We start from the raw sequence: 27596 nt of genomic DNA on the forward strand, positions 1-27596 counted from the left end.
TCCATCCATCCATCCATCCATCCATCCATCCATCCATCCATCCATCCATCCATCCATCCATCCACCTCTCCATCCATCCAAGCTGAAAGTCACAATGTAGGACTAGAGAGTTTGTACTAGGCCAAAACTAACCAGACAACTTGAAAGCAAAGTACTGGGTCTCTCCTCTGCTTTCAGAGACTCATACAATAAAGTGTTGTTAATTCAGCCATTACTGATCTTAGTGAAATCAAGTTAGAGCTGAGGTAGCAACCCATACCCAAGGAAAAGGATTTTGCCACTGCAGCAGTTTTGTCAATAAGTGGGAAATGCACATAGGAAAGCCTTATATGTCATGGAGGTCACTCCCTGTGGGTTCACAGAGCCTTACTGTGCACCATTTCCTCAGAAAACCCTTCAGAAACACTTCAGACACTCGTATATGATAAATATTCAGCGAGGTCCTTGGCAGGAGACTAAAGTTTTAATTAACATAAATGACTGCTGTCTGCAGCGACTAGCAGGCTAGTCCATGGAGGGAAAAGCAATTTTTTATTTAGTCCTAAACAATACCTGGGACCTCCTTCAAAATGAAGGACCATTTTCTGACCATAAAGCACTTGAAATCAACATTCCTATAGCACTGAACAGCCAAAGTTGTATTTTCAGAAGGGGGAAGTATATAAACGTGAGAAATCCTGTTAAAATGGAATTTAAAAGAAGAAACAAAATGAAAAAAAAAAAAAAAGTAGACTCTGTATTTATACACACTATAATAGTTTCAGAGTGATTGTATATTACATATCTAAAAAAAACCTCAGAAACCAATCCTGAAAGGACCACACAAAAAAAGGCAGCATTAGTATATAATATAGTAAGGGCAACTAATTGGGGTAAAAAGAAATCCTTCAAACAGTAGAGCTCATGGGAAGCAATGAAGAAAATAGCAAAGAACATAAACCATAATAAGTCAAATGTTAACTCATAATAAAGCTGGCCAAAAAGATTGTAAGGAACAGTGCACAAAAGGAATAAAAAAATAGCAATAAATTTTTTTTCCCAACATATTAGAAGAAATTCTGTCAGAGACATGGTAGTGTTGAGAGATGATTGTACTGTAATAGGAATGCTTATGAATGTCAAAGTAATGTGCATGAGGCAAGGAACCCTAGTTGCACACACTCAGTTATCAGTTCTAGATAAGCTATTATCACTGAAAAAGAGATCTGGTAGTTTTTGTCTCTTGTGGGTAGTCCAGTGAAAATGTCAGATCAGTGCTTAGCAGCTACAGAGTACCAAGCACAATGTCAGAAATAATTGAGAAAGGAATAGAAAAAATGTAAAAAATGCTGAATAACATTCGCAAAAAAGAAAGCCTAAACTTTGGGTTCTAGATACTATGTGTTGCTGTGGAATGGTGGGTTGTCTGAGCATTTCATTCAAGGTTCTTCTTTCCATCCCTGAAAAATAATAACTCAGGGCTGATCTCAGTGATACAAGCTTGTTTTTGCTTCTTTAAAAATAGCTTTTATACTTTGCACAATGAATTGTATGAAATAATGCTCTTACTGGAAAAAGACAATGCCTTACAGCCTTTTTCTCAGCTTGATACAACCATATGTTCAGGCATCTTGCTACTTAGGAAAAGGCATTTTCTGTTAGTACAAGCAAAAATTAATCAACAATTGCTGGGTGCAGTCAGGTTCTTATACCAGCTTTCACAAAAGCTACCCTCTTTAGTAGGGAGCAGCCTGCGGGAGAGCTGAAACTCCTGCCGAAGGATATCTGTGGTGTCAAGACTCCCAGGTCAGGTAAAAATGCTCAGCTCTGAGCCTCCCCTAGTGGGAGGTGTCCATAATGACCCTCACTTCCTGAATGTGGCTGGGAAAAGAGATAGCAACAAGCACACATTTCCTTCCTAAAAGGAAATTTAAGCATTTCCTTGAAGCACATGAGATCTAGATTACTACCTCTCTTGCCTAAAACGATGTTCACTTCCAGTAGACTGTCCTTGATATGATCTGTAAGGCATCCATAGGTGGGATACTCAGTTTCTTCTGGAGAAGGCTGCACCAATCTGTCTAAAATAATAAATATCAATGAATAAGAAAGAGGACATGATTCTATAGTCTGGTGCCTGAATCACTTGTTGGGGAAGGTGGGGAGATTGGGATTAGAACTGCAGCTCTTGTTTATACTCGTAACACATTTAAATGTATCCTATCCAATAAGTGACAGGTACTTTTTCACTGTCTCCATGTATCTGAGACATGGAACCCGAGAATGTCTTCTTGCCTGGCATTTGAGAACTTCTCTTATTCAATGCACTTGAGAAAGGATTTGAGTTCTCAGTCTGTTAGTAGTGAGAATAGCAACCTATAATAAATACTGATTAGTCTTAAGGGTAGATATATTTCAGAAATGCAGCCATCTGCAGATCCATAGGTATTGAGGACTTACACATAACAGTGTCAAGAAGGTCCTCAAGTTGTTTTGTGGATTTATTGCCTACCTAACTGCTGTTACCAGTTTCAGGGAAGATGATCCCTGTGAGACTATCACCTTTTTGCAGATCCAGCTTTTAGGTCACCCATTATAAAGCCAACCATTTTTCTGATGACTTTCCTCTGAGTTCATCTTGAATAGCTTAGTCCTTATTTGAATCTTCATCTTTTTGTTAGATTTTTGACAGTATTGAAGGGAAGCTACAGAAGAATTAACCTGTTGGTGGGGGACAGATCTTTTGGAAGCTGGTCTAGGAAGGAATTCTTGTTGCACCAGAAAATCCCACATACCTCTTTAACTTCTCTTCCAAATGCAAAAGAAACTCCCCCAACCTCACTTCTCTACTAAACACATAATAAAACATCAAAAAAGGGGGTTTTACATAAATCTGTGCACAACTTCTTAGGGAAAGAAAGAGCAAGAACCACACGTGGTACATAGCTTTAAAGTGCTACTGGATAGCCATCTGATCCTGCTAATGTAGGGTGTGGTGCAAGAGCCAGAGCAAACCAGAAAATGAGACATTGGCTATTACATTAACATTTTGTTTGCCTTTGAAGAAAAACCAAAAGTAAGTTAGAGAGTTCAGAGGAAGAGGTTTATTTTATGGTCCTTGCCTTTAATTTCCTTTTGAATGCAAGATTGCTTCCTTTCCAAGAGCTGACCTTCAGGACAACTTTTTTGTTGCATGTTGTATGTATCTTCCTCATTTTTCTTGTCCATAGACAGGCCAACAATATTACAGCCTCTGGAACTCTGAAATCTTTGGCTCAAGGCAGACGTTATTGTATAAATCCACTCTAATAGGTCAGAATCTCAGCTGGTGTGAATTGCTGTAGCTCCACCAGAGTGTTGCTGATTTATACTAGTAAATAATATGGGTCTGTTGCTCTAACTGCCAGAATTCATACTTCCTTCAGCAGAAATACCAGGTCCCATTAAAATCCTTCAGTTGGTTTCTGCTGGACAAGCAGAAGCCCTGTTACTCTTTTTCAATATCTAATTGCCATCTGGAACCAGTAGCAACCACATGAGAATGTTAAACTGCAACATTGAGAAGCCTGCCTCTGTTTGGGCTTGATTCACTGCTGCAATACTACATCTGTGTAACTTCAAAGAGTTGAGTGGAGTCCTCCATGCTGAATTCAGTGCCCTGTACTTGCCTAATCACTTTCTTTACACCTTTAATTTTTTTCTCCTTTTCCTAAGCACTTATTTTGCATGTTTTGAGGGAAGAATGGGCTCTAAAGGAAAACTGAAGATTCTGTATCTTCTGTTAGATTGTTTTCATCCTCTACTTACCAACCCAGTATAAAAGTGCATCATATTTCCTCTACATGTCTTGCTTGTTTCTTTCTTACTGTAGTCATCCTCACTCTGAGATTTTTTTCACTCTTCCTATGAGCTAACTTCTAACTGATCCCACATACTATTTCGTGATAAATACAAGCACATTACCATAAAGGAGCATTAGGATGATTAACCTTTGTGTATGGAATAGGGCAGGCCAAAATATTTGCATCAGTGATTATTTTTTCAGTTCAATCAAAAGTTATTGTCCATATGCACATGAGAGGAAGATACCTAGACTTTAGAGATTTCAAATGTGGAATTCACTCTAGGTAAACTATTTGAGTTTGGGTTGGTGTTTTTATCCCTGTTTTTTAAAAACTTTTTTAATAAAAAGAGTGACACATTATCATCTTCAAAAAGGAGCTGACATAGTGTGAGTAACATAGGTCCTGATAGAAACACCTTCTCTAAATCTGCCCACTGGCACTTAACCCATGAACTACCACTTCTCTAGCACAGAGAGCTCATCTCCCAAACACATGGGAGCCACAGGATCTGCAATGTCTGCACAAAAGCTTGGCACGTCCCATAAGAAAGCGTGGTTATTGCCCCAGGCAGTGGACAAGACCCTAAATCCTCTTGGATCTGTAGGACAGAAATTCTCAGGACTTGTGCATTAAAGCAAATTCAACAAATGCATATTAGTGTGAAATATCTGTACTGTCAGACCCCTAGCCTCCATGTGGTGCTGAGTGTTTTTAAATGTTTCAGATGAAGTTAGGAGAAAAAAGACTTTGGAACCAATAAAAGGAAGGCACGGTTCCACTAAAGATGTCCTCAAAGAGCAGAGAACAGGCAATGATTTCAGGATTCTGTGAGTGAGATTTCAGCACCCTCTAAAAAATCTGGGAAAGGCGAGGAGGAGTGTTTCCCTCACTGAAAAAGAGAGCTAATTTTTGAATGAGCTACAATAATATTTCCAAGAAATACTATACATTTAGAATTTATATAATATATGTAGTGTTTATTATATATATACACACTATATAATATATAGTATATAGTATATAGACAGTGTTAATAAATACTATATATTATATATATTATATATAATATATAATGTATATAATATATATAATATATAATGTAGTATTTATAAATACTATATATAGTATTTTACTAAGAAATACTATACTATAGTATTTCTAAGAAAGAAATATCATATGTTCAGAGGTATTTATGCAATGTCTAGAATACTGTAAATGCAATATAATTATGGATATTATCAGCTCTAGTTTCTTCTTATTAATCAACCAAGTAGTACATTTTATAAGGCATTATTCATCCACAATTTGCTTCATGCTTGGTCATGCCAGTATTTAGAACTGACATGACCCTTACAACTCCTCAGATAATTGTGTATCCTGTTTTGTTGTTCACATGGATGATAACACCTTTGCTGTGTTACAGAATGAGGATGAAACTGGAGACTGATGGCATTGTGCTGCAGTGGACATAATATTGTTATTTATTTAAAATTGTATAGGCTGCATCCCGCAACTAACATGCTCCTGCATGCAAAATAGATTTATTTTCAGAAGTTAGTGTGATGCCAAGAGGTAACAATAAAATGGAACAAATATTAGGGAGGATTCCTATCCTTGGTTTCCATTCTTGCTGTACAGTGGCAGCTACTTAATGCTAATCATAGAATCATAGAATATCCTGAGTTGGAAAAGACCCACAAGGAACACTGAAGTCCAACTTTTGGCCCTGTGCAGAACAGTCCCAAAAATCAAACCATGTGCTTGAGAGTGGTGTCCAAATATTTCTTGAACCCTGTCAGGCTTGGTGCCATGACCACTTCCCTGGGGTGCTGAACCACCTTCTGTGTCAATAACCTTTTCCTAATGCTGAGTTTAAACCTTCCCTGACTCAGCTTTGTGCTGTTTCCCCTGTCACTGCTCACCACAGAGAAGAGATCAGTGCCTGTCCCTTCTCCTCCCCTCACGAGGAAGTTGGAACTGCAATGAGGTCTGTCCTCAGTCTCCTCTTCTCCAGGCTGAACAGACCAAGCGACCACAAAAGCTGCTCATACAGCTTCCCCTCCAGGCCCTTCACCATCTTCCTTCCCCTCCTTTGGATACACTCTAAGAGCTTTATAGCTTTCTCTTTATATATGTTCATGCTGCTCTTGAGACTTACATGACTTGGACATCCCTTGAGCCAGTGTGTCACAGACAGAATCTGCTGGAAGATCACAGCTGTGGATTTCCAGAGCACCAGAGATGATACAACCAGTGCACAGCCAGAGTGTTCCCAGATCTCTTCTCACCCAGCTGTGAGAATGCTACGAGCAGGAAGGATCTGAAAAAAGAGAAATGAAACCTCCTCAATGCCAGTATTTTGTGAATTCAGCCCCATTACCCTGTCTACTTCAGAGAAACTCAATCAACAGGTTTAATGTCATACCCCCAAAAAATTGTAAGTGAAATGAATAGATTTTTCAATGCACTGATATTTCTCTTTCAAATAATATATCTTGCTGACTTGTTTAAAAAAGGAGTCAGTGATTCCAGCCAAGTCTCCTACTCAGAAATTAAGTTGTAACAGTCTGTGAGATCTGATTTAACTTCAGTTGCACATAGTTTTTTTCTTTCACTGTTATTCTGTGTATTTTAAGAAAATATTTTACTTCTTTATGTATTTAATTTGAAGTAACAATATGAGTACAGCATAATCTTGTCTGCCCTAAGACTGAGAATAACATGGAACATACTCAGAGAAGTATAAAAGAAATACCCTTTTTACGTGGGTGTTATATTCAGGTTTTATTTGCACATATCCCCTATAATTATAGTTTAAGTGGGCTTTTTTCCATACCCACATAGGCAGTATTTTCCACATAAAGGTTCACACTGGCTTTAGACCCACCCACAAGCTATTTACTTGCATGTATACATATAATGATCAAGCTCATAGCTACTTCAGCCAAACCTAAATATTTTAACTTGTGCTTCTTTTGCCAGCCATTTTCTCCTGAACAAGTAGCTTCCAGTTTACACAATTGCTTTTATGAAGTTTCCGGTGCAATGTGTTGGCTCTTTTACATGGCTATTGACTGCAGTCTCAAATTCAAACACAGATTTTTGAGCAATCAAACCACTATAAAAGTTTTTGCAAAAAGTTTATTTTAGCTGTTTTCCAATGTATAGGCTATTTGCAGAGGCTGGATTTCACTTCAAACTCAATTTTTTAATATCTCAAAAGTTCAGCAGAACTAAGTCATACAAATTTTCATTTATTTTACTTTGTTCATCTATTGGACATCAACTTGATTCTAATTTTGACATTTTCTAATTTTCTAATTTTTGACATTTTGAATCTGCAAATATGAGAACAGGCAAAATACTAAGCAGCAGCACAAGCCATAAAGCCATTTCCCACTCAGTTTTGGACCTCTCCCACTAAATGCTTTCGCAAACTATTCCTAATGGCACTATTGTAAACATGCTCTTCTCCCTGGATTTTCAGATGGAAAATATGATGACACTCTAAACTGCAAAGCAGCACAGAATAAGGGAGGACATCCCTGCAACAGGCAGATTCCCAAAGAAATATCATCTGCGTGTATGCCCCTCGATCTCAGGGAAATGTTAAGCTTGAGAAAATTTCCAGTTCAGAGCAACCCCTGAGGTTATCACCCTCTTCAAAGTGGACCATCAGTGTAAAATGAGCATTTTCTTAAAAGAATACCTCTGAAGCACAGGAAGTTTTTCTAGGTAGGGATATTCCTAAACAATATGAAAATCCTCAAAGAGAAAACACCATGGGATATGAACTCTAGAGAAAAAGAAAGTAATGTACACATACATGCGTACAATGTGAAATCTTTCAGGGAAAACATTCTGTCCAAAGTAATATGTGAAGGGTTTTGTTTTGAAGAAGCCACCCCCTGCTGTGGCAGTAAGTATGCATGTATGATTACTATGATGTCTAATTTAATTATCCTTATCTGAATGCCAGCTGAACTTAGCAGATAATAAGTTCCAGAAACAAATGCTATGTGGGGGGCAAATTATTTTACTTCCAAAAACTGGAGCTTGAAATTAGAGATGTGTAAATAATAGAGAACATGGTTTCCCTTCACCCCCACTATGTGCACCTGAACTGGTATTTCCATCAGACAGATTATGGAGCCTAAAGGGAGCTCTGCAACTGTGAAGAAATTGTAGTCTGCCTTCTAACTCCACTTTTAAAAGCGTGTTTCCTGCAGATTTGCACATGGACAAATGGGAGCTATACTGTCTTATATTCTTGCACAAATTAAACATCAGCTATAAAAAATCAGAGTATTATCAACTCTTGATTATTTTTAAGAGTTTTATCTTGGCTGCAGTTTAACTTCATCATATGTAGAGAGGCTCCAACGATGGCTTTGCATGGAGCAAACTCTTTTGAGGGAAAGCCGTCCACTGGGGCACTGCCCAGCACATCTGTAGTCTCAAGACAACTTTGTACAGGAACCATCAAGTCTTCCACACAACACTCCTGGAACTGAGCGTCCTGGAGAGCACCGTGCTTTCTACATTTCCAAATATATTCAATTTGTGCCTGTGTTAACTTAACCCATCACTGGCCCTGCTGGATCAAAGCTACATCCTAAAAATCTATTGGATCAGATGTTTCCAAGCACTTAATGGACCTCTTGAAGTGCTAACAAAAGTCTGACACAGCACCTGAGAGAACTAGGGCTCCTTGAACCTGAAGACCCAAGGAGCACACTGCAGAAACCAGATGATCTTTAGCATCAACACAAGCCAGGTATAATCAACCATGAGACAGGGTTAGTCTTTCTGTTTCTTACAACTCATCTCTTAGATTTAAGTTTCAATCACTTTCCCCAAAATGCTTAATGTGACTAATTGACACACTCTACAGAACAGGAGTGGTCCAGGGTTTTTGGGCCAGTGCCCAGTCAATGCTCAGCTTTGGCACATGGGAATGCTTTCCTGAGAAGTAGTTTTTGGAGCCAAGACCCTTCTGGGAAAATATGGCTTACAAGGCAGAAGAAGGGACTTCACTGGTTTGACTTAAAGCCAAATCAGGCCTCTTCCAAGGACTGCAAGCAAGCAGCTGAAGAGGTTGGTAATTTTGGCACATCTTGGACTTGTTAATGTATCTGTGGAGTCAGCAAAACAATGTTAAACAATGTATTTTTCAGTGCACTGTGATAGGTAATATCAATACTAGAAACATTATGCCATGTAAGGTGTGATCATCTCGACTTTCTCATGGTACCTATAGAAATTACATTCTATTGATTATGCATTAAATTCACTGATCCAGGCAGCTTTCTGTTCTTTGGTTAATAGCAGAACATAAAAAAGGGGATCAGATGCCAGCCCATTTAATTATATGAAATGCTAGAATTTGAGCTGAGCTTCAGGAGGACGTTTCCTGGGGGTGAGAACAGCTCACAAAAGCATCAGCCTTAAGGGAGGGTTCAGACAGTGCAGATTTGCAGTTGCTTGTCCCAGACTATGGACTCTGGTGAAACAACCTCACGCTTTTATACTTCAGCTGGGCACTACTGAACTCACACCAGTACCAGCTATATATCGGTAGCTGAACCATTCTGCGGAGAGCTAGCAGAAGCTTCTGTCCTTGCCTGACCTACTGGGCCAAAAGTTGATCAGGGAAATTTCTTCATGCTTCATGCACACTACAGACAGTAATATCAGTATGTCCTTGGAGGAGCTAACAGATCTGATATATTACACATTAATATATTACACATTATATGTGTATCATGTATGTAGTGTGTATATTTGCATGTGTATTATGATAAGGCACACATTACATTACATATACAATATATAATATTTTAATGTTTATAGTCTATATATTGTGATACAAATAAAAAAGTAGGAGCATTTCATTAATTAACAAAATTTTCTCTCTTTTCAATTTTCTCTTTTTTTTTTTTGGTAAAAAGTGCAATGGCAAACACAAGGGAGCAATATTACAAGAGTAAGACTGTTGGAGTTTGAAAAGCGTTTTATGCTGCTAGTATAAACCAGTATACATCAGGAAACTAATTTTCTAGGAAACTCATTTTTTTTCTGTGAAGGCTAATATAATAAATCACATAAAATTAGCTTTTGCCTTGAAATTCTAGTGATGCTGTGAATGTTTTAAAAAATAGATTTGGCTGCAAGAAATGTCTATGGTGAAGGTAAAATTCCTAAGGATCAAAGGTTTTCTTCGTCATGCTGGAGGCTCAACCGCAGTGCAAAGTCTTGGTCAAGAATGGTTCATCATTCCTTACAGATTTCCTTTGTAATATTGCCAAAGCCAGCTTCAAAGATTTCATAGAAATTATGGTCGGAAGGGACTTTCAGATCATTCAGTCAGACTTCCTGGTACACCACTAGTCAGGAAGCACTAACTAAATTCCTCATAACAACCTAAAGAACTTGGATGGAACAAGTATTTAAAAGTCCAGAGGACTGGAAATATTCAATATTAGAACAACTAAAATACTAGAGCAACTACAGACAGATTTTTTTAGGCCTAAGGAATTTTAGATGAAATATCATTAGTGAAACAGTGGAATTGTGGTTCAATAAAGAATTAAGAACAAAAGTAAGACTACCATAATATATTATGATCCCATGGAAATTTGGCCCAATCAGATGAAGTTATTTCTTTTTCCTCTCTTCATAAAATTACTTCTGCTTACAAAAGACAGCTGCATTGCTTTATTTTACTTTTATTTCTCCAAGATACTAGATTTAGAGTCCCATGATATTAGAACAGAAAAGCACAGGTTACATTGACTAAAACAGGATTGTAAATATGTCTGAAGTGTTGCTGATAATGAGGAAATATCAAGGTTCTCATTGGAAGAGCAGGACTAGCTCTTGGTAAAATATTATTTTGTATTTACATGAAAAGTCTGAATAGTGTCATAGAGTCCTTGCTGAAAAAAACTGTCAGGATTTAGATGTCTGCGAAACAAAAAAAATACTGAAAAGGAGAAATAACTTTTGAATGGTGATGTGGAACATTTGATTAAATGGTCATGATCTGACAAGGTGCTTTTTCATACATCTAAATGCGAGGTATTAAATGAGAGACTGGGGAATGCAATCTCTTCTTAGAAGATGACAGGTTTTATCCTACAAAATAAGAATTCAAAGGAGGATTCTGTCATTGTGTATAATTGCCTCAACAGGCAAGCTGTGGGGAAAAAAAGCTAGTACAAAACCTGGGTTTGCAAGAAAAGCATCAGGGAGAAATAGGAAAGCCTTCTGCATCTTGTGGGCAGGCTGCTGGTGAGGTGTTAATCTCTAGATCCACTGCCACGTAAGAGAGAGGCTTTAAATCCTAGTGATCCTGGTGCCTGGGCTGCACATCCGTGTTGGCTGGAGGAAGGGTGCTGTAGCTCTCTTCAGAGCATCTTCCCAAAACCAGCTGATCCCGAGCCCAGGCTGTAGAGTAGGATTGGTACAACAAACTGTGGCAGCCAGAGGTGGGGTGTAACACACCTGCTCAGGAACACTGTGTACCTGAACAGATCTACCCATTCAGGCTGAGAAAGGCCTTTGCTATTTGAACATTTTCATTCACCCTACAGTGAACGGCAGCAATAAATTACAAATGTGAAATGGATTTTGCTGTCTGTTTTGCTGACAGAGATTTTTCAGTTACATTAAATTTCAATTATTTTCCAAAAAAAGGAACTTGTGGCTGACCTCATATTTATTCTCAGCACAAGAATTAGTTGTGCACTAAATTCTTGTGGGTTCTTTATTTTTTAAAAAAATTTAATAGGAATAAGAGTCTTTATACCTGCTAGAAATTAAAAATAATATCATAACAAATAGGCATCTGCTGGAAGAAAATAATTGTAAAGCATTAGGGACATATGCAATCCAGGCCTCTTTCCTCTCAAGGCTTCATTGGAACAACATGTAGGAAGAAACAGCCAATATTTTAGAAGCAAAAGGAAAAAAAAAATCTGTACATAATTTGATTTTTTTTCTATAACAGCATCTTTATTTGCATGTGACCAGATTATTAATCAAAAAACTGGCAATAAATAGCTATAAAACTGGCTTTTCAAAGATTCATCACTTTGTCATGCACACAAGAGATGCACATTTTACATGTTGGAAAAATGCCCTCAGCAGCAAATAACGTTTATACAAACTCTGAAAAGCCAGAATTCCATATCTTGTGCTAATGATGTCTAGTATCTAACAGAAAGCTGGAGAAGGAACTTTAACATGTATTAATAATACTATGCATTTTAGGTAGATATTGAGCACCCAGCTCCAGTGTGATGAATGTACACACGAACTTCAAAATTAGTCTTAAAAGCATATAAACCACTTCAGTTGTTAAGATTTTCTAAAACCAGTGTGTGTGGGTAATATCACTAAAAGCAGGTATGTTGGATAAAAATGAATGATGTCCCTTTTCCAGTATAAACCCAGGAGTTCATCTTCCAGTGCTGTTTATAAATAGAAGAGAGTCAATTTGCTTAGGATCTGCAGGACATTTGGGTACTCCATTTAGATAATGACAACATTTTTAACACAGCTATCACTCATTAGGTCAAGAGGTTGTGATTAATCAAGAAGTGTTTTGGTTTTGTCTGATAGACATCTAGTCTCTTTAGTTTACAATTGAATGAAGATGGCTTCAACAGTTTACAGAATAAGCTGCAATGATACATTAGACTGAAATTGAGATGGAAGAGAGATGTGTGATCTATTTTAACCGTTCCATTTGCATTACAATGTGCTGTGTGTGAATTCATCTAGGCATTGCTAGAGTAAATTAAAATCTGCTGGGAATGTGTTGAAAGCATTACACAACAGGAATGCGCTGGCAGGTTACAGCTACAAGTCTGCTGAATGTTACTGGGTGATATTGTTGGTGTTTGGACTAAAAGAGGAGTATCTTTTAATAACAACTGTCTGGTTAATTGCTGATCAGGAGATGAGAAAACTTGAGACAGAATGAGTTTTGACAAAAAATGTCTCATTATTAAGTTTGTTTCCATGGCACATTTGAAAAAACTTCCAGACTGAGGTAGTACAGTTCTTGCCACATAAACTGCAGGACATGGATTCACACTTCTGTGTGATTTACAGAAGAGAAATGAACCTGCAAACACTTGGTTGCTGTATGAAATGCCTCAAGATACTGTAAAACCTCAAGTTCATGGTCTAAGATTATCTATCAGCATTTTCCTCTCACCAAACTCTGATCCAGGTTTCTGGGGTATTGTAAGGGTCTTTGCTCTAGTGATACCTCTCAAAGATCCCAGAGGAGTATGCCCCAGGGAAGCAGACTGCTCTCAGTAGGAAATGAGAAGTATAATCAGCTGCCCACATATTCTGTGAATACATATCTTGCACCCACAATCACAAATCACATCCAATCTGCAGTCAGCACTTCTTAAAACCTTTGCAACACCTTTATAAAAAAACATATTGCCACAGCCCACATTGCATAGAGGGGTTTCTTGTTGAACTTTGAATAGTCAAGTAAATCAAGTGCTAATTCAGTGTAAAGTTCTTAAAAATAATATATAGAATGACAGTTTATTGCTTTTTCATAATATACTTACATTGCTCATTAGAAAAAAAAAGTGGTTGAAATCTCTGAAACAATTTTTCTTTTTTAACATACGCACTTTGGGGGATGCAGCCTGAGGAAGTACTGTGACCTTTGTGTCTCCTTTCTCCTGATCACACATATACATACAATCACACACATGCATGCATGATTATGAACTTCCTTTCAGATGATACTGACAGGTTGAAGGCAAAGTAGCAGAAGGTGAGCAAATAGAAATCCTGCAAAATTTTTATAAAGACAAATTCCATGAATTTCACTCTTCCTCTTTCTCTCCAGATTATCTAAAAATTCTGTGCTAATTCTGTACTGCACACTTGTTTTCTTTAATGCTACAAGCAGTGAAAAATATGAATGCTTGCAAAATACACACACTGGAATCTGTGTGACCTCCAATACTGTTATTGATTGGAGACATCTGAAAAAATACAGTAATGACATGCTGTTGTAATTAGCATTACAAATTTCCCTGGTTTAAATTAGAGAACATACTCTAGAAAGTCCAGAAGCTGCATATGAACTGCTTTATGATTCTAGGATGACTTAAGAACTATTTCCACACTTGCCAAAGACTAGCATTGATTAAGAAAATCCAGTAGGCTCTGATGATCCACACTACCCATAACCCTCTCCAGACTGAAACACCTTCCTCAGGCAGGGAATTCCTCTATGTGATGTTCTCACTGGCTCTCTCCCAGGGGACACACTTGTCCTGCTTTTGGCATGACTCAATTTCTTGTTGAGTTGACCTTTGCCCCCTTAAATGAAAGGGTTTCATGCCCTGGAAACTGGCTCTCTTAGCAACTTCCACTCAACTAGAACCTTATTCTTCCACAGCAGCACCAAAGAAACACAGTAAAATACCTGCTTGAATTATTGAAAAAATAATGTACTTGGCAAAAAGGAAATGTTGGGCAGACCTGAAGCTCCTAAGCAGGCTACATCAAAGGATGCATTACACATAGCTGGAGGATTAATGTCCATTTGTCTAATTAATGTTTTTATAATTTAGCATGCTATTAAAGAGATTTTAGTGAAAACAATATTTTCAGATAAAACCACAAGCTCTAATCATTAGGCAGCTGCCTCTGCTGATCCTATTATTAAAACATACATCCTAAGTAATCTCTGAAAAGTCAGTACTTTCAGAATATACCAGGAAAGCAAGATATTATTTTCCTCCTGATTTTCAAGAGAAACCTACAGAGAAAGAAAAAACAGCCTATCAAGAGCTGCAATGTTTCCTGAACTAAAGTAAAGGGAAAAAAACAAGTAAGTGAAACGCTTTAAATAATTAAAAGGAAGGATTTGCACAGGAAAGAACTTCAGTATTATAAGCGAATAAAAGGATAACAGGCTAAGAAGACAAAAACAACTGAGGCAGCCTATTCAGCCTTGACTTAAAGTTTTTCTAATGTTTGATTAAGTCTGGTTATTGATCGTGTAACAATACCCCTAATGATCTCATCATCTACCATCTAATACTGACACCAAGATTTTAGAAAAGGGATAAGTTCCCTGCAAAATACCAAGGAACAAATACAAGTTCAAAAACAATAGAAAATTTGAAAGTCCTTAGACTTCCATGTTGGCTGTAGAGACAGGCTCTCTCCTTGCACAATTGCCCCAGCAAACAGGTGTCAGATGCTGTAATTCACATTAAACAGCAGTCACCCATCATGGCTCTAACAGGCTGTGGAAAATTCCCCTTCTGCCTGTGGCTTGTAGGAAGGAAGAAAACAAATTCCTGTTTTTTTAAATGTCTTGGAGCGTAGAAAAGGTTCAGAAGTCCTAGCAAAGTATTTGAGGAGAGATCCTTAAAAATAGGCAAGTATCCTATCCCTCTGTGAGCTAATGAGAATCCAGCTTCAAACCTGGCCCTTGGCCCTACTGCACAGTTTATTTGGGTGTTGCTCCTAATCTGGTCAGACCATGTACTTCTCACAAGGTCCTTTACTTCAGAGATGGTTTTCCAGCCTTATACTCTAAATAAAAATACAGGCTTCTCTTTGTAAAGGGACTTGGAATTGAAGTTTGATCCTTTGGTGGAGAAAAGGTATTAAACTTGTGCCTGAAGCCAGGCTCCTCTCCACAGGCCAAAGCAAGACTGGAATGGGGGGCACCATTCCTATCCCTTCAATGAGGGTGTTGGAGCAAGCTGGATATGGAGGCAGTGGGGCATTCCCACCTTTACAGTGGTCTGCTTGAGTTGTGCTTCAAGGATAACAAGGTGTTTATTGCAGTGACTTAACATCATCAGTAGATCAAAACAAAAACATGTAACTTAAGGAATATATTAAAATCCCTGTTTTGGTAGTAGAGCCTTGGAAGTTGTGTCATCAGCTCAAAGTTAATGAGATTTTTAGTTTAAAACATTTCATGGTTGTTTTTCTTGACATACTGTTTGTGTCTAGGATGATAGCAGAAGGAAGAAAAAGTACACTAGCTTACAAACACAGAGTTGAAGTGAAACTCCAGCATCTCCAAAACTTTCTAAATGAGATCCAAAAAGCAGCTTGTAAATATTAGGGTAATATTAATAGGGTAATTATTCCTGTTTTATGGAGGGTGAAAACAAATTAGAAGGAAGCTGTCCTTGATTAATGTTATGTTTCTGTCTGGCATTAGAGAGAAGTTACTTTTCTCCCCACATTCTTTTGTGCACAATGATGCATCACATTCAGCCCAAACCTCAAGCCCTCAAAAAAGAGCCCTCAAGACAGACTCCCCCCATGCTGACCCGACCTGCCTATGACACAGTGGGGAAAGACTCAGTCCTGCCTGCACAGAGGACTGAGCCAAAATGACCATTTACTCTTCAGATCTAGGTCTTAGGGGAAAGGGAAACAAAAAGAGCTACCAGTTTTTACCAGTTTTTACCATTTCTTGCAGCAGTGATCATTTATATCTTTGAATCATTTCTGGGGAGCAAAGAGCTTGTGTTTGCACAGCCCTTGAGAGACATGGTGTCAGCAATCCTCATTTCTTTTTTCTCCTTTCTTATTTCTTTTTCTCCATTGTCCTTCAGCTGCTCTCACTCACTGCAAAATGCTATTTGAAGAGTTTTGGGGCACTGCTTTCCACAACAAGCATTGCAGAGCTGAGTTAGGACTTTCTGCCTGTACAGCAGAAAAATAAACTGGGCTAGGGTTTCTTCAGTTCAGCAGTAATGGAGTGGGATTTCTTTTAATTTAGTTAAATACTGTTGCTTGACAGAATGAAATCTGATCTCTAAGGTAGAGATTAAAACTGGAGGACCTAGTGCAAACTATTTGGAGATTTTAATTATTCTTCTGGTGAATTATCCTAATTAAATTTGTCAGACAATCATAGGATATACCACTTGTGTAGAAACTGATAATAGCTGGCCATTCATCTCCTGCCTAGTAGCTATTATGTTCTCTAGATAAAATTCACATGAACTGGAAAAGCAGCATTCAAAATACTGAAGTTGATGCACAATCACCTAATTAACCTTTTTTAAGCACTTGGAGAAAGATGGAGTAAGTGGAGAAACAGTGTAATTCACAGAGCTTTTGCCAAATTATGCTGTTGGTCACACTCAGTGTTTTACATTAACACATTTTGCTGCACAAAGAACCTGGCACAAGATATTGTTTGGAAAAGGGAGGGGAGGGAAGACAAGGCAAGGCAAGGCAATGCAAAGACCCTTCTAACTTTTTTCAGTTTGTGTTAACAGATAATTGGCCATCTATTGGACAGAATATTACTTCACCATCCTAATAACTTGGCTGCACATAAGAAATCTTTTCATGCTACAGCTTGGCTTTGAACCTCTTATTAACAGCAATAAAATGAAAGTCAGTCCACAATTAATTCCCCTCACTGGACTTCAGCAACTTAAAATATGTAGTGTCCTTTGGAATTCTATTAAACTCAGTGGTTTCTGATGGATATTATTTATGCTTCCATGTATGCAAACAGCCACTCATCAAGTTTTTGATAGATACTATTAGGAATTTATATTGTACATGTCTAAGCTTCCATTTCAGACCTCTGTGGTCATATTAAAGAAAAGAATTTTTGACCTTATAAACTGTCATTTACAATTTCCTACACCAGCTTTAGTTAGCAAATAGCTTTCTCAGTTGAATTTATTTTTTTTTTCTGCATAATAGCCAAGTGTCTGTTACTGATAGAAATAACAGAAAGCAAGAAGTAAGACCAGATTAAAAATACTGAATGGCTGTATTCTAGTTAAGTTCCTTGATGGAATGATTTTGAAAAACAGACATTTTAAAACTTTCAGTAACACAAAAACTCCACACATGTTTGAGAACTAATTTTTTCCCCTGTGCAGGATGGCTAGAACCATGACTCAGCCCTTGTGACAGTGCCCTGTTGCTCCTCCTGAGCTTTCAAGCCATATTTGTGGCTCCCGGGAAACTCGTGCTGTCCCTCTCCCCATCCTGTCTGCAGGAAGGAAATGAGACAAGGCATAACCGTGCTGCTGCTGCAGCAATCTAGGAAGACCAATTGGAGTCAGAAGATTTCTCTGAGCTCCACTAGGAGACCAAGGAAGCGCCTGGAGAGACGCTCCAGAGACACTGCAGAGTAAGGGAGGTATAAGTGTAGCTCTCCATGCATGATGTGGCAGTTTTCCGTGCGTACTTTCCCAGGGCACCTGTGTCACGGTTTAAACCCAGAGAACAGCTAAGCCCCAGACAGCCACTCACTCACACCCCCATGGCAGGGTAGAGAACTGAAAGATCAAAATTGAGAAAATTCATGTGTTGAGAGCAAGATGGTTTAATAGCTAAAGCAAAAGACACACATGCAAGCAAAGCAAAACAAGGAATTTCCCACTTCCTGTTGGCAGGCAGGTGTGCAACTCTCTTCAGGAGAGTAGGGCTCTATCATGCATGATGGTCACTTGGACAGACAAGTGTCATCACTCTTCCCTCTCCTTCCCCCAGCTTTATATGCCATATGGGCATGCAATATCCCTTTGGTCAGTTTGGGTCAGCTGTCCCAACGTCCCTTCCCAGCTTCTAGTGCCCCTCCAGCCTTCTCTCTGGTGGCATGTTATGAGGAGCAGAAATGGCCTTGGCTCTGTGTAAACTCTACTCAGCAGTAACCAAAACATCTCTGTATTAACAACACAGTTTCCAGCACAAATCCAAAACACGGTCCCATACTTGCTACTATGAAGGAAATTAACTCTATCCTAGCCAAAACCAGCTCAACCTGCCTTTCACCATAGTTATTCAACTAGACCAGTGAATACAGCTCCAAATGTTTAGCAACAGCTGCAAACTGATGAGCCATTTTAGATGCAACTGTCCTGAGAACTACAGGTTTGCATGTTCACTCAAGAATTTAATTTTTTTTCACCCATTTATTCACTGAACAATTACTGGAGGAGTGTGGGAGGGTGCAGTTTTGAATTCTGGTTTCTGCTCCCCATGATCCTGATGTGTAACCAGCTCGTCAGTGAAATGCATTTCAGCCATGGTATGGGGCTGGGAGCTGGGATATCTCCCTGGTGCCCAGGGCTAGCCTTAGGCTCCCTGCTCACAGAGTTTCTTATTGCTCCCAGCTCCTGCTGGGGCAATGCAGGCACACAAGGGGTGTGGGGGGCTGTCCATAGCCTCAGCCTGACCCTGTCCTGTGTGGCAGGGGACCTCACCTCCCTCTGCCTAAGCAGCACTTTGCTTTGTCAGGCCTGGCTCCTGCACATCCCAGCCAAGGTCTCCCAAGGGCAGGGTCTCAGCAGAGTGAGTGGCCAGCTGAGGGCAAAGAGGCCCAAATCTCCTGACTTTGTGTCTCTGGCAGCAAGACACTTCATTGCTCACATCAGGACAGTTCTGAGCACAGAGAGAAGGCAAACTACAGTCACCCCAAGCTGATTTAAGTCCACTGCAAAGGTACTTGCTTGGTGCCTGAAGCCTTAAGAAAGTGAGGAGCGGGTGTTTTTATTGCATTTCTCCCCATAGACATTCTGTGTCAGTCCACCCTCTCCTTCTTCCTTAACTTTCCCTTGTTTTCAATTCCTTCCCAGTGACCAGAGACCCAGCTCCTGGTGTGGTCAGAGCCATGGCAGGAAGGAGAACAACCTTCACGTTCCCAGATATGCCCCTCTCTGTACAGCACAACTGCACTGGCTGGTCATGCTGTTAGATCGTATTGCAAATTCATGTCTAATTTGACCCTGAGGTCTCCTCCAGCATAGCTGCTTTCTAGGATTCTCTCTCCCTTTGGATGTCTGTGTTTCAAATTACATTTCCCTGGGTGTACTGTGTTACATTTTCCCATGAATGCCATTGTTATTTTCCAGCTCTATATTTTAAATCACACTCCTACATTTTAATCACTACTACATTTATTATCTCAGTTTTCATTGATGTGCTCAGCTCCTTCAGATGTATGAGAGTAAGGACTGTAAAAATAGAATTGTAGTACTATCTGTGGCTTCTTTCTTTGCTATTGCAATTGTCCAGCACCTTTTCTCTCCCTCTATGCTTTATTGAAAGCATTGAAGACACCCAGGAAATACCCTCTGTATGTTACAAGCTGTCAGAATGTACTTTTCCCAGCTTTCATTAGTATCTCTTCAGCATCTCTTGCCTTCAGAGCCAGTTTTTAACCAATCCAGCCAGCCCATTTAAAAGTACTTGAAGAAAGAGACCTCAGAAACACCAGCTGCCAATATTTCAATGAATTTTACACTGTGAAAAGTTCTTTATTTTCTTAGACTGAATCTATACTGATTTTAGAATATTTTGCAAAGGAGATCCCATGTATGACGAGTCATCTGGTTTCCACACATTCCCAGGGTGATGTCCCCTGAGACCTAGAGCCTGCTGCAGCAATCAGTTGCAGAGACAACAACCAGCTGAACCTTACCAGGACTGGACACCAGTTTTAGTGAAGTCAGACTCTAGACTGCTGTTGGCTTAGTTGGAAATTGCTTTGTCTGCAGCTTATTTGACATTAGGCTTTCTCTCTGTTTTCATTAAAATTTTGATTTAAATTAATATTTTTATTTTAGTAAGAGTCCACTGTCTAAGTTAAGAAATCTGTATTTTCTTTACTATTACTTTTGAGAGACAATTCTGAAATACTTGTAAGCCTTTGGGTTTTTTTTTCCTGACTGATCAGAAGGAGATCTCAGGCTACATCTCCCTTGTCTTCTAAAGGATCAAAATGCTCTGATACTGAAAGTCATGGGCATGGTAGAGTTACTCCTAATACAGAAATTCAGAACAGATGTAACATTGTATTCTTAGAACAATTAAGGCAGCTTTACAGGACAAAACAATAGGGTGGGAAAACCTAAAGTATATGTAATACATCGTAACAAGTTTTAGAAAATTTTGTGCTTGTCGTACAAGTAGTACTAAAGGGAGCGATTAGACCTGAACTATGTTTTCTGCCACATATCCTGTGGGTCCACAGCTCACACCAGCCATTCTAGAACCCACAATATTTAGTAGCCTTTTGAATTTGCTGTTTGTGAAGTTCCTAGATCAAACACGTGCACTCAGGGCAAGCTCCCTCTGAGGTTTCCAAGGCTCTTGAAAGAACTAAAATCGCAAAGAAAATAGATTCACATAATGCTTTGATTTCACTGTCTCAAGGTGCTTTCAAATTTTATCCCAACTCAGAATTAGTTCAAATGCTCCTTGCTATGCTTTCAGTCAAATGTTTCTGTTGAAAATTCAGCATGACAGAAAGTAAGTAAAAAGGAATTATTTTGGAAATAAAAGTGCAGACAAAACCATTGATTTCTCAACACCACATTTTGTGAACAATACCTCCATCATAAAAATATTTAAAAAAGCCATCCTCTCATCAGATGAGTTCCAAGAAGCTACCAGTTACCTTTGGCCCATGGTACCACTCAGTCCAGTCTCGTTTTAAAGACAACCCCATGGCTGGTGGTGGGATGCTGCTGTCTTATTCTAGTTTTTCCAACACCCAGCAGAGAGGGAGTATTTCAGTGTTCAGACTTTCCTCAGTGTTGAACATGACTGGGTGGACCAGCAGTATAACTGGAGCATTGGTGGCAGTATTTATCAGTGTATAATCATCTGTAGTCAGGTCCAAATCTCATAATGCATAAAGGCATCAGAGGGCACTGGTCTTGCTTTTCCCAAGAGTCAAATGTTTTGTTCCTAAAACAAACATTAAAAAAAGAAAATGAAAATGAAAAAGAAAAAGAAAAAGAAAAAAGAAAAAGAAAAAGAAAAAAGAGAACATATCCCATGATCCCATTCCCACAGGCCAGATTTTATTCTCATTTGCTTTAAATCCAGGAACATCAATAAAGTGGCACCAGTCCGACTGTGCTTAGAATCAAATTTCTAACCTTGTACTTTCAGATAGCTCACAGCATTGAAATAATGCAGTGGTAACATCAGGTTAAATCCTGTCTCATTAAATTTTGCCAGACTATTTTCCGTCACCTTCAGTGAGGCCAGGATTCTGCACAGAATATTTTGTTTTCTTTGAGGGAAGAATTTGCATTCACTCATCTGAAGGAAAGTACACCGACTTGCTGAAAGTACTGCCTGTGCCGAGCACAGAAACACCAACAGGAAACAATTGGCTGCATTAATCCTCACTGTTGGTTTTTTAAGTATAATTGCTGAGAATTTTTTCCTCTAACTTCTCATCTTTGCAAGAACCTAGACATGCTTTAAACATAATCCGTGTGCAGAACAGGGTTAAAATATCACAAACACAAATCCTTACACTGAGAGACCAGGGACTTGGGGAGAGAAACTGCTAAATGCATCTTGTCAGTCTAGAAACTATTCCATGGCTCAACCTGCTCATTTCAGAGATTTATTTTGCTAGAAAGGATTTTAATCTTCACATTTCAGTTCCTCAGAGGAGGCAAAAATCTTCCAAGTGCAGAGTCTGCAGCAGCGGTGAATCAACTATTGTAATATGCTGCCTCTTAAAATACTTCAGGGTAGTCAGGCATTAGGAAGGCTCCTATTTTGTGTGAACTGATCAAATACAGATGTTGCCAAAGAGTTGACCTTATTGACCGTGACTTAACTGGAGATTGAATGGCAGACAGACGGTCAGTAGTAGGGTGAAACCATGTTTTGGCGGTAAGGCGTAAATGTATATACAGTTTACAGGACGCGAATGACATCAAGCAAACATCTGTTCTATTGATAAATACTTGTTTTACTTCCAAAAATTTTTATCCCAGAGAAATGTTTTTTGTCTGTATATATATATGTATAGAACACATTCTGCCCAATATTGTTAGGTGTCTTGTGTGCATGTCGTGGTCCTAGAGAAGCCTTGAAATAGAAAAATATTAAAAATGGTACTAACTTTTCTTTCTTCCTGCAATATCAGATTTCATATAAAACTCATCAGCTGAGCTGAGTATTAGTCTTGATCAATGGCAGGAAACCAGGGAATCAAATGTTAATAAATCAGAAACAGATACCTCCACTTGAGATATATATCACCGACCTGAAAAATAGGGCAAATTATTTGAAAAATTTATATGCATATACCTAGAGAAAGAAAAGCTTTTCATAAGATTCCTTGAAAGCCGAAACAAAGGACAAATGTGGAGAAAAAGTAACCTAATGAGGTAATGAGCATAGAACATGAAGTCACAGAGTCTTAAAAACACCTTTGTTTTCTTTTGGATTGACATAATAAAAAAAAAAAAAGATTAAATGAAAAGGATTTTGCTAATACAAAACCAACATATTTCTATTTGCAAATTAGCTCTGTCCTACTGCTACGTGCTCATTGGATGAGGGTAGTGAAGTAACAGACTAGGCCTGGTTTAGTGCGTTGTTACCTTTTCTCAAGAGCTAAATAGTAACATCAGAATTATAACAAAAAATGTACACCAGATCTGAAGTGCTCAGAGAGACAAAGTGCTTCTAAGTATCTTGGAAACTTGTAAAGGCATAAATACTAGCTTTAACTTTAATATTTTAAGCTGTGATGCTTAAGTCTGTTAGCTCAAAGTTCCTCATGTTAATTTCAGACAAGCACCCTTGGAGTGTGGTCTTCTCTTCAAATTGAAATTATTTGCTCCTGTGCATAGCCTACTAAATTTAATTAGAAAATCCTGGTAGGCCAGCAGGACAAAATTTCCCTTCCTTCCTATTTTCCCCTTCCACAATATATCACCTAGAGTAATTAGGACCAGCAAGGGATCATCTTCACTGGATTAACCTTAACTAAATTGTATGCATTCAACATGTGCTCTTTTGATTAACTTGAGCCTGGACTGCTGCCTGTGGTACACCCACCTTGTAATTCTACACACTTAATTAATTTCAGATGAATGGCAAAGAGGATAAGCTGAATTCTCCAATTAATAAACTGATATTAGTTAATGTATTTTAGCTTAACTTTTAATTTTCTTCCTGTGTAGGGATAGGAAAAACAGAAAATAGGAGAGGGGTGGAAGGGAACAAGCTTTGCCAACAAGATTGTAACGACTTTTCAGGGCCTGATCCTGCAGCAGTCTAAGCAGATAACTTTCCCCCAACAAGGAGAGGAATTTTGGCAGAAGGATCAGTCCCTATATTTAAAGTATAAAATGCAATAGGCAGGAAAAGGATTTTTTTTTCTCTTTCAAAATGATAAATAAGCATTATTTAAAACCTCCTCACCTTAACTCAGTTTTCCATATGGTTTCACTCATGCGTGGGTTTTCCTCCTTATTAAAAAAAAATACTATAATGTCACTGGCTATGGGCCCAATCCTCCAGGCCCTATTCCCACAGGCTAAGGCTATTTTTCTCTTCTCTACTGTCATGGGGAGCTGCCTAACAGCCCCATCCTAGATGCATTTGCCCAGATAAGTAACTTTGCCTTTGAATCTAGCCTTTGTGAATTCAATAGTATTTATCAGAGGAATTGAATTACTCATGTAGAGAAATATTTGCAGGAATAGCTCCTAAAAATGTTATTGGAAGCACGAAGAAACATCCAAAGAAAGACACAAGGGAAAGACTTCCTAGTTCTTTTTGAGTGGAATTAATTCAGTTGCTAATTATTAAGCAGGGCTCTTAATCTCTGAGCAACTTGCAGGGAATACCCAGTTTTCTTGTTTTTAATGTGTAGCTCTGCTGAAATTTCTCTCCAGCACTGGTATGTGTGGTTTCAGTAAAATTGATAGGATTAAAGTGAAATCTGCATAAAAGTATTTTGCTGAAATGAAGATGGGCTGTTCAGTGTCTTACAGGATTGAATATTGAGTGAGAGCAAAATCAAATTCACAGAAAGCAAGATATATACAGTCAGATGTGGTTTTAAAATTAATTCCATCTCTGTAAAAACAATCACTGTTTTTCCTCTCCAGAAATCAATATTCTAACAAATGCTGACAGAAAAATACAACAATTATTAGCTACATAATTCTATTGGAGGTATTTCTAAGGTAGATATCAACAAGCTGTTTCTGCATGATTTATATTGACTGCCAGTACTTGGTTTTTCTACTAATAAGAATAACAATAAATAGCTGTAATCAATAAAATGGCCTATCAATACTTTTTGTTTCCTAATTACTATTTGATTACTTCATCCAATCATCAAGTCGTATTTTAAGATTTGTCTACTGTTAAGAGATAGCAAATTATTTTCTGATTATTTGATTAATAATCTTAATCACCAGAAATTTATTAGGTAGGAACATTATAAATAGTTAACAAGCCTTTGTCTGTCTGCAAAATGTGCTTTGACACTTTAATCACTTCAGTAATCAAAGGTGTCCACCTTTGACAGCTTTACCTCCCACCTATAATTCTTTAAAAAGAAATCAGACAAAACAGTTTGAATAGCAAAAATCCCTTATGAGAAAAGAGGAAGTAATGATAGAAGGTCTTATAGTTGTCAGCATTTTGGGTCATTTTAAAGCTATGGAACTTATACAATTCCTGCCAAATTTCCAACATATTTATTTTGATAAAATTGATTTAAAGAAAAACAAAAAAACCAAAACAAACAAACAGGCTTACATTTTTAAGTGGCTATTTACAAACACTTGTGAAGATACAAAGAATGCTCTTGATATAGAAAAAAGCAACTGAGATGGCAGAAAATAAAGGGTTGCTTAACACTGACTTACCTTGTAGCCAGTCGGTGGGCGAGATCTTCTGGCCGAACACATTGTTTTTATTAGTGTCAGGTACTTGATTTAAAGTGAGACCTCATCACCTTCCAAGAGACATATTTTTCCTGGAGTATATGCACATATCTATTTATCTATTGAGTGTGAGTGTGTATATACACACACCTAGCAGTAGGCCTGGTTAGTGTCGGCTTGACTGAGAGAGGATGTTAGTAATTACTATTTCTCTAAACACTACTTTAGCATAGTTCAGTGTATCAGCTGGCTTCTGCTGCCAGAGTACCCGTGCTGCCTACTGAAGTGGCTGTAAAGCCAAAACCCACAGTAAGAGCCATTTCTATCTCCAAGGAACTCAGTGGATTTTGCTGTTGATTCCTGAGAATAGGATTGTGCTTAGCTGTGTTTCAGGGTGTCTGTGGCCAGCAGGGACCATCTTTGTCAGTGTTGCATAAGAAAGCCCAGGACTGGTGTAGGACACAGGCTGGTTGCTGGACTGGTGTGTGCCAGATGAGAGGGATGGAGCCTTACCCACACAACTTATGCCCTCTGAACCAGAGCAGTTGGTCACAGAGGAGATACTAAGCTTTGGCTGATGCCGAAAACAGCAGTAACAGCAGTTCTGTAGGACCTGGAACTTTCCCCGTACCTGCACAGGGATGCTTCTGCAATGGACTTTCTCTGGTTCCCCATTCCTACCTTGTGAATGTGTCATGTGAAGGGTCACCCTGAAACAACAAATGCAAGCTGAGAGCTGTTAATCTAGCAACTGGTGCTGTAAACTCTTACACAACTATTTTCCCTTTTGTAGGCAACTTTTCTGCTGTTTTACAAACAGATCAAGTGAAGTTCTCTTGAATTGACACAAAGACAAAAAACAGCCTGTGTGCCTTTGCAGTAGAATGACTCCATATTAAGAAGAGCTTCTGGTCTTATATTTTATGAGCCCAGTAAATCAAGACCATTAAGGAAAAATAGGACATTGCTATTTCACGTGGTGTCTGCAACACATATTTTCTCATGCAACACTAACTGAGAAAAAAATAAGTGCATTTTCCCCTAGCATTTATTATTTTATAGTTAGATCACTTTTGAATCTCTCTTAGCTCTGAAGAGTTCCTTGAAACAACAGGTCTGGGGTTTTTGTTTTGTTTCACATTATGGGTTTTTTTCCCTAATGTTTGTGTGGTCTCTATAGTATTTTTCCCATGAAAAGGTAAAGCTTGCCTGGTGATGTGTTACACAACAGTCTCCTTTCCCATGTTCTCTATATGTGTTGATTTTCTAAAACAGCTCTTGAAACTCTTCTTTACGTGCTTGAGAGGCTTCCATAGTATATCACCGTCTGGAATGTTATTAATGTTTAATTTTTACCTTGAAGTATTCTTACATCAAATCATTAATCTCTATTGTTCACTTTTGACTAAAGTATTATTAAACAGTCTATAATGTAAAAAAGAGACCTAGGGAATATATTAAAAAGCACAGTATTATTCTGATGACAGCTTCCTGGTGGTCCATCGTATATAAAACTGGATATTAGGAATATATTTCGAACTGGCACCGTAACACATATTTCATATTTGTTAAATTAAATTGTATAAATAGTTACTGACTATTTGGACAATTTGAAAAAAGAGATTGTGTATTACATCACCTCATGAAAAACATTCATGGAACACCCTCAACAACCACAGCTAGAAGACAACCTTCATTTTTTTGTCAATAGTATCTACAGCAATTAGCTCTGATATTGAGCAAAATTAGAAATTGATCCTTCAAGCACTTATAGACATGAGTAGTCCCAAAGGGACCAATCAATATCCTCTCTAGTCATGGAAATATTTGCATGCATATGGTTAATCACAAGTATATATTTTTCAGGAATATGGTGTTTTTTTCTTAACAGTGAGACATTTTTAGGGTCCAGTCCTGCTTTTTCTAAATTTTGGTAAAACAACCCATGTTAGTCTGTGTAGGCTTTTGGGTAAATGCAAAACAAATTCTGAAAAGAGTAAACATATTTTTCCTTTTAGTGCAGTGACTGCTCTTAATATTAAACCCTCTACTTGACATG

At 38.3% G+C, this 27596-nt stretch overlaps 1 long non-coding RNA gene across 2 annotated transcripts in view; it reads right to left on the minus strand.

The window, feature by feature from the left end:
* Positions 1-27596, minus strand: part of LOC107201091 — a 91249-nt gene that overhangs the window by 14926 nt on the left and 48727 nt on the right. For both annotated transcript variants that reach the window (XR_001520000.3, XR_004496797.1), the window contains exons 4-5: positions 5983-6144; positions 1950-2060 (exon numbers count right to left, since the gene is read on the minus strand). This is a non-coding gene — a long non-coding RNA (uncharacterized LOC107201091). The remainder of the gene's footprint in view (positions 1-1949; positions 2061-5982; positions 6145-27596) is intronic.

This window comes from Parus major, chromosome 3, assembly GCF_001522545.3.
Source record: "Parus major isolate Abel chromosome 3, Parus_major1.1, whole genome shotgun sequence".
Lineage (NCBI taxonomy): Eukaryota > Metazoa > Chordata > Aves > Passeriformes > Paridae > Parus > Parus major.